A 16,633-nucleotide genomic window follows, 5' to 3' on the forward strand; every position below is an offset into this window, starting at 1 on the left:
CAGTGCTGCCCCCAAATGTATAGTGCAGTGTAAATAACAAGTTCAAATAACGTCTTTCAATAAATAAGTCTCTCCCAAAGTTCAGTCAGTCTGTACTAAAATTGATGTATTCATTTATTAATATTTAATGTTTCTGCTATGTAAGCTCCAGCAACAGTTTTCTGTTTGTCTGGCAATTTGTCTTTTGTTTACAGGCACATGTAATTATATATGACAGCAGGGACATAACAATTTTGTAGATAAATTTCCTTCAGAGATAAGGAAGAAAAGTCTCCCCAATTTAAAAATATTCAAGGATGTTGAAGAATATATTTTAAATCTTAACTAAAGAGCAGCTAAACATTTTTTCAAACTCTCCCATCTGGCACAGCTGTAAATAACAATCTGTCTGTTTTGAACAATCTTCTATTTGCTATGTTAGTATTATTTGCTATGAACTGACAATTTCACCTTAGAGTATATTTATAAAGTTCTACAGTGCTTACACTAGTGTGTATATCACTTCTAACACAGCGATGCAATGCTGAAAGATGCAATGTTGTGCAAACATATTTTAAGCACTTCATCTTTGTCTGAAGATATTGATTTGGCTGCAGTTGGAAATATTTATCACTGTCTTTACTTTGATATTTTCTTCTGTAAAGAAGCACTAAGCTGAACAATCCACACATCTGGAGAAGTAGGGAAGACACTTTCATCTGCCGCTGAAAGCAGCCTCACCTGGGCATAAAGGACTCGCTGGCTTTTTTTGTGTGAGTGGCTACAGCTGAGGTGTCTCTCAAACCTCACATGTGGCATAGCTGTCTTCCATCAGAGTGGCATATATGGGTGCTTCCTCACTACTAGAGGAATGGTGGGTAATTTGATTTTTATGAATCATTATGAAAAGCAGATAGTGGTACAACAGCAGTAGATATTGATTGCAGTTACTGGTGTATGTTACTCTATATGAACAAAGAAGGGAGGGAAATCAGTTCACTCCTACTGAAGTGTATTTGAGTATTGGAATGAGATGGGCACAGAGTCCCAGCCTGTTTCAAATTAAATTAACTTTGGCATTTGGGCCTCTAGTTTGGTTGTAAAGCAAATATCATGTGGTAAAATGTATTTGTAAAAAATACATTTATAAAATATATTTTTTCATTCTTCAAATGGTAATTATCAGTTTCTTGCTTTCGATTTAAAATAACTGCTTTTTGTGTTAAATATAGAACAGCCCACCTGCATTCAGCTGATGCTATTTACTTAGCTATGCACATACAAAACATTCCACTTTTCTGAGACCAAAAGCAAAGGAAAACAAAGGCAGGACACTTAGGCACTAAAATACATACTATATCTTTAATTATCTAACTATCTTTTCCCAAGACCTAAAAAAATTCTTGGTCCTGGAAAATGTTTTGATGGGATTGGGTAAACTGAAGGTGCTACAAGTATACAGCAAAGGACAGAGTGAAATAAATGGGGAGAACAGCAGCACTCAGTCCCAGGCTCTTCAAAAGTTTCGCTGAGAAGAGACTTTTCCTAACGTCTCCCACTCTGATGCAAAATTGCTGCCTACCTGATATGTTATTTATGTGTATTCAAAGTCATAGCTACTAGCTTACTTTTAAAGCTGATGTTATAACTGCTTTCTTTGGAGCACTGGCCTAGTAGAGAAATGTGCTGACAGGGAACCAGATTCAATATTTTCTTGTGCATCAGAATTGTTTGTTACGTTTCTTGTCCGTACCGGCTTTGCAAAAAATGCTGACATGAAACAAAAGACACAGGTGTCAGTGAATCAATCTGGCCAGAGGATTCTTCATTAAAGGTAATTATGCATGAGAAGAAAGTTTCGATAGTCAGCTGGAGCTGGTAGAGCTGGCAGATTCGGGAAAACAAAACAAGTTTAACTTGCAGATGACATGTAACTTGACATGTAAATAACTGCCAGACAATCACTTACAGAGTTCCTGCCTGCTTCTTTTACAGCCACTTTACAGGCAGAACTATCATTTATATGGAAGAAAAAAGCCCTACCACCTTCTCCAGAAGGTTTCCTTGTGATCAAGCTAAATCTGTTTAGAACAGGACAGTCTGGTCCAGCCATCTCTGCAAAAAGCAAAAGAAAAACCCTGTTGCCAACCAGCCCATCCCTTCTATGAAACAGAATTGCAGGAAAAAGCAGCTGTGGCAGACGTGGGCTAATGTCTGTGAAGCAGCCTCATTTAAGACTGATATATATATATTTTTCTTAATCAGATGGATATAAGAGTCTTCTAGTTAAAACAATGTTTTTTCTTTTTGAAAAATTGGTCTTGCATAGGCAGGCAGAACTTCATGTGGAGGCTGCAAATATAAACAAACAACCCCTCAAAACCTCAAACGACAAAAAACCCTCAACCTTCATATTGCTAGTTGTCCTCCATGTCGATGTAAGTGTAACGGTGCCCTGGCATCCCCGCAGACCCCTTCCCCACTTCAGCTGGGGGGAAGCAGAGCAAGGAGTCTCCTGGGCTTCACAGAATCCCCAGTTTTCTTGTCTCTTTTATTAACTCTGGTTTCTACAGGTTTTTCAAATGCTGCTCAAATAACTCAAACTGGTGTTTTGAGGCTGATAAAAAGCATGCTAGCAAATTTTATTTCCAACTTTGGAAAAAAAAAGATGTCATCAAATTGAATTGCATAACTACATATTAATTGTTATAAAGGCAAAATACATTAAGAAGATTCAATAGAAAAAGGAATTGGTCTTAAAAATAAATATAGCTTAGCTATGAAATGTCTTTGGTGACTGGGATATGGAGTACAAATGAAATTCGTATTTGTTCTATAGATTTTTTTTGTGTTTGCGTGCTTTCAAGAAGGAAGGAAATTAAAATTGACTAAAAGGAGAAATTGCAGAATTGAAATTTATGATATATATTTGTAATTGCTACTTCATAAGATACATTCAGAAGTAATGAAGACATAATATGCACTAAAATAATAAACATGCAAGAAAATGGCATGGCAAAAAATGGATTGAACTGGATTAAACTGGGTTTAAATCTATCCTTTACACAGTGGAAATGAACTTAGAAGAAAAAGATGGCTTGGCATTCAAAATAATTAGTAAAAATGAGTATATGCGTTAAAAGTTCGTGTCATCATGCAGACACATGCATATAGTAACCTTAGCTGGTAAGGGATGAGGGAATTATGCTTTCAGACTACTGTGGAGTAATTGGCACTTCACTCCTGGTTTCCAAAAATAAAGTAGTTAACATTGCTCTTTATTTCCAGAATCCTTTTCCTCTTAGACTTTTGTGAGACTTATAAATAAGGAACTTTAAAATATATGGCTCACTTCTCAAACATATTGTAAACAGATACATTGAAGCAGACATAAGAGATTTACCAAGGTGATGTGTCAGTGGCAAAAAGCTGGCTGAAGCTGGCATGAACAAAACCTATACTTATGGTTTACCTAAACCTGTGGAAGAAATATCCTATATACTCCAAACTTGAAAAGCATACAAGCAATTATTTAAAAAGAGAAGACTTGTGCCTTCCTTTCTATCGTTATATTTCAACACTGTCAGTAGTTTGGTTTAGCTCTGAAGGACTCTGCATAAGCTCTGTTAAATGTTTACTTTTAAAGTAATGGATTGAGGGGAAATATTTGGCTGCTTTTCTTTAAGTGTTTCTCCTTTCCAGGCTGCGTGGATGCAGCTGATTATATGAGTGGAGAACCATCTGGGAATTTCAACCATGGTTAGAGCAGGCAGGACACGACTTCTCCACTGCTTTCTCAGCTCAAGGAACAACTGACAGAGCTGGAAAAGTGCACGCTACATCAGCCTGACAGAAAACTTTGCTTTATGAGAGAATACACGTACCCTGTTTGCTGCGGAGTGCAAAGTATACAAGATGGATGGTAACTGAGCGGACTGCAAGCAGGAACACAGCAGGAGATTGTTACTGCGTGGTGGAATACTGCCTAACAGGCACAGGGAAATGTCTAGGAAACCATGGAGTATCACAGGGACTTGATTAGAGAGAAATGGACAGACTAAAGGACTAGAAACAGTCTCCCTTCTAGCTTCCTCAGGCAAATTTATCACTGAATCCTATTTCCAAATGGATCTATCTCCATTTCTAAACTAGTTTAGTGCCAATGACTCTCATGGGAAGATTGTTCCAAAACCTCATTGCACTGATGGTTAGAAACCTTCTTCTCATTTTGTGGTCAGTTTATACCCACTTTGCCCTTTAGCTAATTTTTTTTTTCCTTTTCTGCTATGTACCTCAATGATATGTTTAGAGGTAGCACCCCTATCTGTTTCTCAGCTATAATTTTGGTGGTCTAAAACAGTCTTTCAGCAACCTCTTTGCAATTCCATAGCTGTTTAAGATCACATTGACCTGGCAGAGTTATTGAATGTACTAGCTACACTACATGAAATTTTGTGTCCTGTTCTTTCAGAATTCTGTTATGAAGGTTATTTGGTCTCAAAAGACCAAATAAGCACCTTAGCAATTTCCCTAACCTGATTCTCATTAGCTATTCTGCCTTTTGTTTTGTGCTGAACCTCATCTCCCTGATTGAAATGTGAGGCAGAGTATTTACTTAGTTTTTAGGCTGTGCCTAGATTATCTTTAATCCCTATCCTGTCCTTTCTGCATAGCAACTCCATTTTTTTCTTGTTTGTTTTAATATCCTTTGTAAAGTCTGATCCTCACTTTATTGCTCTATTTCCTCATCTCTAACGCTCAGTTTTCTTTGCTGCTCAGTACTTTCCTGTTGGTTCTGCATTCCCAGTATCTGTTTTCATTGCCACTGTTCATCCTACTGGGTTAGCCTATTTACAATTTTAAAACAGCAAAGTAAGTATTTAAACCAGGAAAGCACATTTTCTGAATGCGCTGCTGTACTATGCTTCACAACCTCCAGATCAGCTTACTTTAGCAGCTTATTTTTGTTAACCTAAAGGAAGCTCCCATTAGCCAAATGCAACCTTTTGCTTTCTAAGCATTGCTAAATATATGCCATTTTGCATTTATACCTTGGCTTCCAGGTTATATGCTGGGCAAAGTACAGATTTCTGTTCTATAAAGATTTATGCAGCTTGGGGCAGTGATCACATATCTCTCTGCATTCTCTCCCAAAGGGTGATGAAATGAAGCTTTTCAAGTCACTCCATGGATGGCATCTGTGGATGGAGCTAGAAATGATGCAAAGTTCTCTCTTTGCTGATTCCCCAGAGGAACACAACAGTAAGGTCACTTTCCTTAAGGTAGACAGAGTATTTGCTACAATGGTATAAAATGAACATGCAAAAGAATTTTAAAAATAGATAAACTTTTGTAAGAATGACACTGAGTTAAACTTATACATATTTTTATGCTATCACACCTAGCAAGTTTTCAAATTTCCATTGTGCCTGCGTTTTAGCAATTTCTTTCTCATATTCTCAACCTGCTCCCACCTTTTTCGTAACAGCTCCTTATTTTTGTTGTCTTTTGTTGCTTCCCATTATTTTTCTTTCATTTTCTTGAATTGTCTCTTTTTCCTATTGCTGTTTATTTTTAACTCCTACTTTCAAAATCATTTCTTGCTTCACCTGTCTGCCTTCATAACAGGAAGCCGCTTTTGTCTTGAATATTTTGAAACAGATAACTTCAAGCACGGTAAGGTCTCTATTGCCATTGCAGTGCTAAGGGAGGGGAAGCTGTCCTTTGCAGCATCTGTTGCCTAGCAATCTGTTTCTCAGGTGCCTTTAGCTGTACAGCCGTGCGATCAAAGCTTAAAAGGCAAGCACAAAGGAAATGAAAATGGGCTTAAAGAATAAATAAAAAGAGAGACTGCAATCAAAGCACAGCACTTGCTGCAACATGTGTGGTTTTTACATGACAGTGACTAGACCCCAGCAATACTTTATGCCCTGTGTGCCATTATGTATAAAAGGCTTAACTCATTTTGCTAAGTGCACTGCCCTGCTTGGAAGAGACAAAGCAGTTGTTACCATCTAGCAGCTCTCCATTGCATGGTATGACATGACTATGCCTGCTCAAGAACTGGAGTAGCATCACTTAGTCTTGATTTCTCAGCTGCTATTTTTTACATCACCACAGCGTTTTTGACTAACCATTGGATGGCATTCTTTGTAGAGGCCAAGGACTTGAATGCGTGTGTTTTGTATAGGACAAAGCTAAAACAGGTGAGATGGAGTACCCTGACAAGCTGCTGTTTGTCATTCAGTTATTGTTCAGAGCCAAAGAGCCAGGCATGGCTCTGCATATAAAGACAGCTGCTGTGATCAGTTTGAGTTATTTTATGATATAGCAACTAGTCCAACTGGCCCTGCTAAAGCCTCCTAAAGGTGTGGTTCCCCACACCTTGACACTGTCCATATTGTTCTCAGGCTTAAAAAAAGATAGAAAAAGAAACTTGTGTAGTAAGCTTTATTAATAGTGGATGATGAACAAGTTCTTGAGACCTCTGGCTAAATTTTATTCACATCATGAAACCAACTAGCTAATACCATCATTGAACAAAATTAGGTGAAGTGATCAGTACCATTCATGATGTTAGGGAGAAAATGAAATTAATCATCCTTGCAAAACTAAACAGATCTTAGTGAGGTCATCTGGATGCAAATGATATCTAGATGACCCAACGACCCTTTCCTACTATAGCATCTTCCAAAAGCATCTTTGTAGTTTAAATATTTAAATTCCATTGACTTTCAGTGTGACTGATAATTGAAGTAACTTAATCATTCATATGTTTCATCTGTGAAGTGAACCCTGAAGAAAAACATGATTGCATACTGTTATTAAAAGATTGTAACCTAGATAAAAGTCTAGGGATAAAGACAAGCAAATCATCCTAAAGACAAAACTTCTTAGAAATCCTGAAAGGTTAGGGTACAATAGCAAGAAAGATCAATTTTTAGTCTGTTCTCTCTTTTTAAGGTTCACAGACTAAAGGATTTCATCAGCTGGTCTTTCAAAAGCATAACAGGAAATTGCAGTAGAAACAGGGATGATTTCAAGTTGTGCCCAAAGTTACTGCACCCATAGGGGTTAAACAAGTAAGTCTCTTTGCCAGCTAAACAGCTACTGGGCAAATCTCTTCACTAATTTTGGAATGTCACAATGACATTTTCATGTACAGTTCTTTTGGCAGGTGAGCCTGAAACACACTCTGCGGCTTCTCCCATTCCTGCTGTTTTGTCAGTTTAAGATAGTGAGGTTAATTGTCATAATTTCATTTATTCCATTTTATAAAAAGAAACAAGGTTTTCTGGGAGTGGGATTACTAACAACAGTTGTCACCCACCCCGGTGATTCCTGCATTTCCAGACTTCAGACATTCTATAGTGCATCTGAGTTTCAAGTTTAAATTGATTTGCTACTAAGATAACTTTATAATAGTAAGCATATAAGAAGGCAGTCAGTTGCTTTGTTGACTAGAGAAGAGAAAGATTAAATCAAAGGTTGATTTGGGATGAATGTCTCCTGAACTACCTGAACGTGAAAGAGCAGATTTTCTGTCTATGTTCAATGCCTGGTTTTACGTTTTCTCAGAAATGTGTTTCCTTACATGTGCTGTACTAAAAAACCTAGATCTTCAACAAAAAGACAGGGGAATGAATCTTCAGACGTAACAGACATAGGATTTATAGTGTGAAGGTGTTTTCCCTTTGCAAGGCTGGAGAAAGGGGAGGGAAGTGAGACGGTTGGAGTAGAATTACTATTGGATTGAGAGCTGCAATGAATCTTGTTCTGCTTTTGGACTTCTTTCCCTGTCTCCCACAAAATATGTTGTATAGAACCATGAATGAGTGAAGACTCTCCCTCCTCTTTAAACTCTGGAAAGGAAGACATGCATTTTCTTGCTTTTGAAGGCTTGCCTCCAAGAGCAACTTATTAAAGTTGCAGTTTTATTTGCTAATTTTTGCACAGTAACTAATAGATAAAATTGGTCATTTCTCACTTTCCTTCTAAACCTGTGCAACTGTACAGCCCTGAGTCTTTGGCATCACAGCACCACACCAAATGGTAGTCTCATAGTGCGCTCTCCCACTGTGGGGCTGTAAGTATTTTTTTTTTTTTTTTTTGTCAAAGCTCAGTTAAAAGCCATACAAGAAGCTCTGGGAATGCTGGGACTGAAGACAAGCGGGGAGTCAATGGGGCGGTTGTATCGTTTGCGTGTCTCTTGCAAGCTAGGCCCTCTTTCAAATTGCCGTCCCCCTGCAGAGGAGGAATGTGGCTCAGGGAGATCCCCATCCATAGCCATCACCACAGAGATGACACTGTCGACATCCACAGTCATGCGGCTGGGTGGGTGTAAGAATCCGGGGCTATGTTGTTTGGGACAAAGGAAAAGGAAATCAAAGGGGTGATTTTGGTGAACCTTGCCTGGCCTAAATGAGCTTCAAATGGCAGGAGGATACGGGTAGTGTTCAACTGCAGGGAGGTTGCAGGTAGCCTCCAGGCACCCACACTGTGATCCCCCCAGGGCTGTAGACTCGGACAGCATTTAACATTTCCTGTGATTTCCGCAGGCCTGTTTGGAAGGCTCACAGCTGGTGAAGCTTTCTCAAGAAACTGCTGTTGTCTGTCACGCCTGGTGGATCAGAAATGCTTTGTCCTCCTAATTTTCATCTACAGGCTCAAATGACCTTTTATTACCTCTTTTTAATGCTTTTCCAATATTTCTGTGGAAGGGCACTGTATTCTGTTTACAGCACGTGTGTTTTTATGAAAGCGTGTTGAACTGATGTCAGCAATTCATACATAAGTGGTGCAAACTTTAGGGCACTGGAACATAAACCATCCCAGAAATGCCACAATTGAATACAACAGCATGGATGAGGAAAACTGTGCTCAAAATGATCAAATTCATACAGGTTTTTGCTCTTCTCAGAAAGAAGCATGGTGTTGCATTTGCCTCCTGCAAGCTTTGTTTCTTCTCTCAGTGCTGTAGAGAAGTTAGAGGCTTTTCGTACAGCAGGGAGGATAGCAGTTGTGGTATTCACCGCTGAGTGGTGTACAGCACTGTGCCTCCCTCTCCATGAGGGGCAGAAGTTCACCAAGGAAGGGCAGAGGGTAGCATACGCTACCAAAGGATTTTCCAGTATCTGCCTGTTTGTGTGTCATCACCAGGAGCTTTCTGCAGCTCCCCGCCTCTTACAACCTTCAACCTTCTTTATCGTTTCCTCTTCCTTCAAGACCATCCCTTGATTTCCCCCCTGCTCCCTGTTGTGGTCCCTGACCAGATTTTGGTCCTTACAAATTCTGCTGCTCACTTTCCAATTCTTAACCCAGAAGTTTGTCAGGTATTCTAGGCTGCTGCTGAGAAAGGATGGAAGTGATTGGGGGGGGGGGGGGGGGGGGAGCAAAACTAGGAGACCGGGGAGCTTTGAAACAGAACAAAATAGTTATTGTGCTAATTCCCATCTCCATGGCAACAATAAGGCAATGTTTTCCCCTCGCTCTTGGAATTCCACTTTTATGGTCTCGCCCAGGGCTCAGCCTGGAGGCAAGCAGGGCAGTGCCATCCACCACCCCTTCATTCTGTGCAGGGACATGCAGGGTCCTGTTACAATTTTGAGTTGACGGAGGGTTGTTGGGGCGAGTGTTGAGAAGCAGAGAAAAGACTAGTGACTCATACAGATCCACTGGCTATCCTTGCACAGGGGGGTTGATGTGACCATGAGGTCTGTCACCAAAGAACGAAAAGGGTAGTGTTAAAATGTCAATGGCAGTTTGCACAATAGGCAGTAATGTTATTTATTAGAAAGATTCTTGCAGAGATGCTGCAAGAATGGGAGGCAATATTACTTTTATAGGTGAGACCCCTAGAAAGACCCTCTTGCCTTTGAATGTTTGTATTTTCTTCACTTTAAATTTGGTTTTATATCATCTGAAGGTTTGCACAAACTGCATAGCAAAAATAAATAGACTTCTGCAATAACTGTTCTGAACATGAAGCATTAATAGTGCTGAAACTGTGATTAAAGCAAACTGAATACCTTAAAATCTCTATGCATCTTTAAATATCTTACTTTGGGTAATCTACCTCATAAAAGGTATAGGTAGCTGAAAGAACAGAGCACTCTTCAAACTGTGAAGCAAAGTACTATCTCAATTGCATTTTATCCTATATATGCTATCGTGGTAACCATGTCTGCATTATAATGAGTTTGTTTTTTAACTCTAACGGTGCCATCATACTGAGTGAGAAAAGGTGGTTACTTGGGAGGAAAGAGGTTTTTTGATATTCCACAGATGTAAGTGTCCCAAGGTACTTTGTTCACTGGTTAATACTGTTATGTCATTTGGACCATGCCAGAGGGCAAATTTTGAAAAAGGAGTAAAAAGCATTGAGAGAGAAAAAAATGCTGTTATAACAGATGGTGAGATAGTATGCTGTTTTCTGACTGACACATGTTGAAGAGCTTTACTTTTCAAGTCCGGATACCTTCCTGAGAAGAGGCTGGGGGCAAAAGTGGCCAGGAAGCCTCAGAACAGCTTTCATCTGTAAACTTCAACTGTCAGGAGAAAAAAGTGAGCTAGCAGCTCTCTAGTTAGCTATGTTAGAGTTGAACACATTCTACTAGCAACTTTGGTTGTCCTCAAAGCTCTGGCTGGAGTCCTGGCTCAAATTCATTGTGCCTTGGCTGAGAACCATTGGAGCTGGCCACAAAACACAGGAGCGTGGTAGCAGCCTTCCTAGCAAAGCACCAGGGCTGTTTGGAGCTGAACCAGCATCTGCCTGGAGCTTTTGTGTCAATGGTCCTTACTTAGCGTGCAGTGGTGGAGTATCCAGATGCGTCCCTCTCAGCCAGTGGCCCTGCTGTTTGTATACCATCAGATCTAGTAGGGTATGCTGGCAGCTAGTACTGAGCACTGAACTTTCTTTCTTTTTTTTTTTTTTAAATCAAATGACTGCTTGGATTTGCTCAGGTTTTGATGTTGCAACCTTGAGAAAACTATGTCATTCTGCAGCTGGAATATATCTGTCTATGCAACAGTATTTAAAGTGGAAATGACACCCAGTCAGCATCACCTCATAGCAGTAGGGAGATCCAGATAAGCGGAGAATGCAATGAAGAATGGGAATACTGCAGAAAAGTTAATTCAAAATAGAGATACATTCAATTGGTTTCCGTATCAACTGAGTAGGAAGTTAAATTGATAACCCAATTTCAAGCAAATATTTCATTTCACTAAAAGTATACACTAATTATACGAATTTTATCATATGGACATGAGGCATTTTGAAAGAAAAAAAAAATAAAGAATAAACCTAACCATCTTCTACTTCTTCCACTCCCATCTGTCCCTTCCTTCTCCCATATTTCAATCACCTATACACACATAAAAGTCTTAATACCCAAATCAGAGACTTTCCTTTCCCCATACATTTAGAGCCTACTGCGTACATGTAATTTCCACAGCACTGAGTGGGCTTGATGTGCCATCAAGCTGGGACATGTTAGGAGCTAATTCTGGGATGTGTGAGTACAGGAATTGTCATGGGAACACAGCTGATAACCACAAAGAATAAAAATTCCAATAAGAAAACGGGCTATGGGAGATTTCTATGATGTTGCTGTGATGTTGGTCAAAACAACCCTGAAGAGATAATGATTTTGAAATTATTTCAAAGGAGACGTCTTTCAGTGGGAGTCCCTGACAAAGAAAGTCCCCAACAATAAAAAAGGTACTTTTAAAGTCTTTTTTTCTGCTTGTGTAAGGACATTAGGTTGTCATTCTTCTAGACCCTACTAATGCAATAAAATTTGTAGAATCAGCTTCCCCTCTTAGTGAAACTCTGCTAATTAACTTTGTCCAGAAAATATTGTCTCACCTCTTTTTGTGAAATGACATGAGGGGAGGGTTGAATTAGCCCACCACACAACAAGCCATTAGTCTTTTAATCCAGCTTTCTAGGGAAATGGTGCTTACAAGGTCATGTTGTCTGTCAGTTTGCATGAGTTCCTTTTGAACTTATTGCCCCGTTTTAACTACATTTGCCAGAGAGATCAAAGGTTCCTGTACCTGTCATGAAAACATGCTGCCAAGCAGACATAAGGCAAGCCTCTCCTAATGGGAAGGCCACAGCATGGGTTCAACTGTATTATCAGGCATTAGAGAATCCATATGAGGGAACAGAAGGAATAAAAACTTTTGGGGGAACAAGCACTACAGAAAAGCAAGCTTCAAAAGTTTCCCTGCTCAAAGAACTTGTGAGTCTCTACACTAAGCAATATGATGTATGCGGTTTTAATTTTATAATTCTAACCTGTGTGTCAACATTTCAGTGATGAAATGAAATTGATAATATTGAAAATCACCAGTGAGTGAGTCAACATTGCTCCATGCAGAGAAGACGGAAGTCTCACAAAAATCTGCAGATCTAGCTGTGAACTTCTTGTGCCGCACTGCTGGGAAGGAAGAGCGGTAAGACTGAATCACCATTCGCTAGCTCTCATTCTTTAAAGTTATTCCTGGCTATGTAAGAAATCAGACACATCTGTTGTATGGAGGCCTCCAAAACTGCATGCCCTGCTTAAGACTGATTTGCAGTTCTTTTGTATGTTCTCTTACTAGGATCACAGACTGAATAACCTGGAACTAGAAGCCACAGGGAAGCTCATCACAGGATCTGTCAATCCGAGTAATGTATGTATGGCCCTCATTTTTGCGGAGTTCAAGTACCTCTCACTTTTTAATATAGTTATCTTTCTACTCACCTTGCCCTCTGGGTGAAGAAAGTGAGACACAGGGAGACTAAGCGATGAACCTTTGCAATCCATTAAAATTTCCACCAGCTAAAAACTGACTTTGCTGTTTCCCTGCTCCAGACAAGCAATCACTAGGCATTATCACAGAACACAGGCTGGCTCCTCCAGTTTTGCCAGGGAAGAACCACCCAAAATACCCTGAAGCTAACTTGCCGATGTTGACAAGGAAGTTGCACAACTTCTAGAGTAACAAGGCAGGGGAGGAAACTCCAGAATCGGCAGGTCCCTCACAGCCTGCATGCAGCTTGTGCTCTCCTCTCGCAGGAGGTAGCAGCAGCTTTCATACTCTCATGAGATTGGTTTCCTCAGCGTGGTGCAAGGAGAGAGGCAGTTCCTTGGACAGTGTGGCTGTACCCTGCCCTCTGAGTCAAGCCACCTGCTTTCAAAACTCCCCTCGCAAACAATGCTGCAGTCAGCACAGGTCATAAAATGTTGTTGGCAGCTTGTGTATGTGCTGCAGAGGTGCCATGTTAACAATAGGATGGTCTGTTCAGATAAGGTTTAGCTTTTACAGTGAATGTCCATATATAGCCTAGAGTCACAGACTGTGGTACAGCCTCCTTCTTTCATGCTAGGGAACTTGAAAAGCATAATATTTTTATATTATAATATTTATAATATTTTTTGTTCATGTATTTCCCTAGTTCTGACGGGGATGCTTCCTCTACCTCCCATTGGTTCCTTCAATCACATATATATAAAACAAAATAAAAAAAGACAAATGCGTGTACACAAAAAAACCCCAGATGTAGTCACTGAGTACTTAGATGTAACTGGGAATCTAAACTGCAGACAAAAAAAAAAAGTAAAGAATAGATAGCTGGCTAACCTTTCAAAAGTCAGAAGCATCTGAATTACCACTTTAGCTCCTTCCTTGAGCCCATTATCATCGCTTTGATCTAAATTGGATTGAATCTCAGCCAGATTATTGCAATGTATGAGCGGCTCTCCTCTAGATGTTGGAGATGAGGCACTTGCCTGAAAGTGGGGGGTAACACTGCTCACTCACAAAGGCACCAAATGGGAGAGGCGAGGACAGATGCTTGTAGTTCCCTCCACTATAGGGGCAGAAGAAAGACTCAATTTTACTTTCAGGATAGTTTTAGAAGGAATTGGAGATACAAAGAAAGGAAGATATGTCTCCCCTTCTTTCCCTCTCTCCATTCTCAATCAAAATTACCTTTTCTTCCCTAGCAGGGAGGTAGGTGCGGGCTGAAAAGAAGAATAGATCTATCCACAGGGGCTCTCCAGTCCTCTGGGGTATTTCTTTATTCCAGCTCAGCTGTTCCAGAGTTGGCAACAGTTGTAGGCAGGAAGAGGCAAGTCTGACAAAAAGACACAGGGCACCAAGTTCTTAGTTACTGAAAACAGGGGCAATGCTTCTTGCACTTTACTCTCACTGACTCCTTCAGTGCCTAAAAAGGGGAAAACATTTGCTTGACAGGTGTTGTTGTAACAGGGAACGTGAGGGGCAAGATCTTTTTCCATTACCACACAGATGCTTTCTGTTACAATCAGGATGAATAAGTCTTTATTTCCTGTCTTCTTTAATTACTTCAATTTATTTAAATTTTAATGTTTGTACTCCTAATATCCTTGCAATGCATAGAGGTCTGAGATCAGTGACTCATACCTTCAGCTGTACAAGAGCAAACGTCTTTAAATAAATGGCTTAATTTTCAGGCTGACCATGTAATTTTATCATTTCTGTAAATGATAGATGCTTTTCTGGATTAAATGAATGATTTTACAGAAGGTAAATGTGTTTGGGCTTAACACACAAAAAGCTCTGTGCTAGATTATTGCCGAAGAATTCTACACAATAAGAAAGTAAAAATCAGTTAGAGGTCACAGGTGTAGAGTAAGTAGAACAGACATCACAAAATGATGACGTTGCAAAAGTAGTTCTCAGTTACAGTTAACAGTACACAAGAGTTGCCCATGCCTAGAATAAATGTCACATTTTGAACTATTGATTTTATAAAAAGAATTAGCAGAAAAAAAGTCAGACTTGAATTTATGAGAGAAGCAGGCTCTGATGAGTTACATCAGCTCCTGAGGGTTCACAGTGCTCCTTCTTGTGAAAATACACATTCATCCTACAATATATTTTCAACTTGTCTCTCTGTCAGTCTCCCATTAACTTTAAAATTCAATGCAACAGCGTGGAGCCTATCTAGACTCTTGTGCCACCTCCACCATGGTGCCTCACACTATTATTAAAAAGTAAAGATCTATGTACTTTTTCCTCCCTCTCCTGCTTGGTTACATGTCTCTCTGTTACATGCTAGAAGTGGGATTTCAGCAGACAGATGCATCCAGGAGAGAAATATACCACTTGCTTTCTCACCCCTCTCCATTTTAATCCCATTTCCATATCAAGATCATGGGACTGTTGATAAATTCTGGCAAAATCTGTTTTTCTAATATTTCTACATAAAGCCTGTTCTTGTGAATCTTCTGACCGAGGGAGAGGAAAGCAATTTCTAAACCACTAGATTGTTCACTTGGACTATTACAAGCTAATATCCACTTTTCAGTGGTCTGAGAAGTCAGTCAGCATCATCACTCTATTACTTGGGAAAGACGAGAGGCAAACTCCCTGCTCTATTGTACTGTCCCTGCGTTTGTCCGTAGGCTGGTGTCTGCCCCCTCTCTGAATCAAAAAAAATGAACTCAACAGCTACTTCTGTATCTCACAGGCTGTGGGTAAAAAACAGGAGATGCTACGGTATTAGTGACCACGTAAGTACTTTGTGGAAGAGAAGCATCTCAGCCTGGATCTTTAGTGGAAAGCATTTGCCAAAGAGAATCAGAACTGACTCTCTTCTCTCAGGATATGTATAAATACACCAGATATAGCTGTTTCTTGCAAGTGATTAACATGTATGCAACAAAGACAACATGCTTCTAGTGCATTGCTTTTGCCTTGTTTTTCGTGTTACATGAGATAGTCTTCACAAATAGGTCTTGAGAAAGCTTAATTTCATTCGGATTATCTGCAAATACATATTTGAAAAGAAAGGAGGAGTCTGTCAAATAGATGTTTCTGTCCTCGTTTGGATATAAGTTCAAAAATGTTGACTGCTCTGTCTCCTGATTTTCTTTTTGTTCACTTTTACTCCAGCAGAGGTCAGCTCTGCCTGCGCCCAGCATTTCAAAGTGCAGGTGACTGCATACCTAGCGACACAAAGTGCTGATTTCTTCCTACTTTGCCCTCACAGTTTCTAACCAAAGCCCATTTCAGTCCCTCTACTTAAATGAGGAAAAAGGTGCTTCAAACCAAGGTCGGCTATACCTCAAAGAGTGAGCTAACAACCTGCTTAGAAAGCCATTGTTGCCGCTGTTATGTGGCTCCAAGCCTATTTAAAAATTGCTTGCAACAGCAGGAGAGCCGGAGACCAAAATCCTTCTCTGCTGCATGTGAGGCTAGAACATTTTCCTTGAAACTGCAAGATAGGAATCTCTGAAGAGCAAGACATTAGGCCTGAAAGTGCTTTCTAATCACTGAATTATCAGGAAAAAAGAATTACTGCAATCCTTTTGTGACTTTCTTCCTTTACTGCCATATCAACACTGTTAAAACTCTGTGCTCAGAAATGTTTTGTCAAAATTTGTTTTGGCAAAACTATTCGGGTGTATTCAAAAATATTTTTATCTCTTTAAATTGCATTATTTTGGTGAATTTATGGCTCACAACAAACTTTTTCTTCCCCAGATCCATCAGTCACAGTTGTTCTTCAGGGTTAGCTCTCCAGACACGAATGCAGGTAAATGTTTATGTGTTTTAACAAAATGATGCTGAGTTCATTAAACAACTGAGAAAGGCATGGGAACAGCTGCACTCT

General features: G+C 39.7%; 1 protein-coding gene and 1 long non-coding RNA gene across 6 annotated transcripts in view; one reads left to right on the forward strand and one right to left on the reverse strand.

The window, feature by feature from the left end:
- The window catches only part of HTR1F (5-hydroxytryptamine receptor 1F), a 120,436-nt gene that overhangs the window by 92,763 nt on the left and 11,040 nt on the right, over positions 1 to 16,633 (reverse strand). For 3 of the 5 annotated variants that reach the window (XM_026093365.2, XM_064523077.1, XM_064523060.1), the window contains exon 2: positions 13,966 to 14,110. The exons of the other annotated variants lie outside the window; for them this stretch is intronic. The gene's annotated coding sequence lies outside the window, so the exon portion shown is untranslated. The remainder of the gene's footprint in view (positions 1 to 13,965; positions 14,111 to 16,633) is intronic. 5 annotated transcript variants of the gene reach the window in all.
- On the forward strand, positions 11,612 to 16,616 carry LOC135330305 (uncharacterized). The gene is made up of 4 exons (XR_010392250.1): positions 11,612 to 11,701; positions 12,303 to 12,441; positions 12,592 to 12,663; positions 16,504 to 16,616. It is a non-coding gene; the product is annotated as an uncharacterized LOC135330305 (long non-coding RNA).

The sequence above is a fragment of the Dromaius novaehollandiae genome, chromosome 1 (assembly GCF_036370855.1).
Source record: "Dromaius novaehollandiae isolate bDroNov1 chromosome 1, bDroNov1.hap1, whole genome shotgun sequence".
NCBI classification, from domain to species: domain Eukaryota; kingdom Metazoa; phylum Chordata; class Aves; order Casuariiformes; family Dromaiidae; genus Dromaius; species Dromaius novaehollandiae.